The following is an 862-nucleotide window of genomic DNA, read 5'->3' as shown; positions in this document are numbered from 1 at the left end:
CCCTCCAAATTTTAAAATCCATGTAATATTTTATAAGTGATAATTAAACCTCTAATTATTGTCAATAAAAATATAATATAATATAATATAATATAATCAGAAAAATATATTTGCATTTGTTTTTTATAAGCATAATTTTTGTACTATAAATTTTTTATATGAATTGTGATGGATCGAAGATTTGCGAGTCCAAACCGTTGTTGGATCATTTTCTTAAAACAGTAGGGTGGTATTTATAAAGATATTTCGACCCCAAATTAAAATAGATGTGAGATATATAGAGTGTATAAAAGAAGTAACGTATACAAAGGAGTCTTTAGCTCCCCTTCATATAGCCTTTGATAATCTTATCATATTTGGTTAAGATAAAAAAATATTTGAATTAAAATACAAGTTAAAAATTATAGGAATCAATTTGAACCATTAGAAAGAAGCCGGCCTCGAATATGCAAGTCGAGAGGTTATTCTGAATTAGGTCCTTAACAATTTTTAAGTTTAACTTTATAAATGAAAAAATTAAAATTGGAAAAAATTTTCTTTAACAAAATCAGTTTTATATTAGTATTAGTATATTTCATAGCCAGGTGAATATTATTTCTTTTTTTTTTGTGTGTCTATATTATTTCTTCCTTTAATAGTCAAGCTTTTATTTAACACAAAACGAAAAATGAGAACGAATTTAATGGAAATATTTAATGTTAAAATTAAGTATGTGTTTGAATTATAGTTTGTAAATGGGAGCTTTCATAAAATTGATTTTGTAAAATTGATTTTGAGAAAAGTAAGTTTGGGTTAATATAATTTATATTTGACAAATTTTATATCAAAATTGATTATAACAAAATAAATAGTGATTGAATTA

Source organism: Arachis ipaensis, chromosome B02 (genome assembly GCF_000816755.2).
Source record: "Arachis ipaensis cultivar K30076 chromosome B02, Araip1.1, whole genome shotgun sequence".
NCBI classification, from domain to species: Eukaryota; Viridiplantae; Streptophyta; class Magnoliopsida; order Fabales; family Fabaceae; genus Arachis; species Arachis ipaensis.
This window is presented reverse-complemented; position numbering follows the sequence as displayed.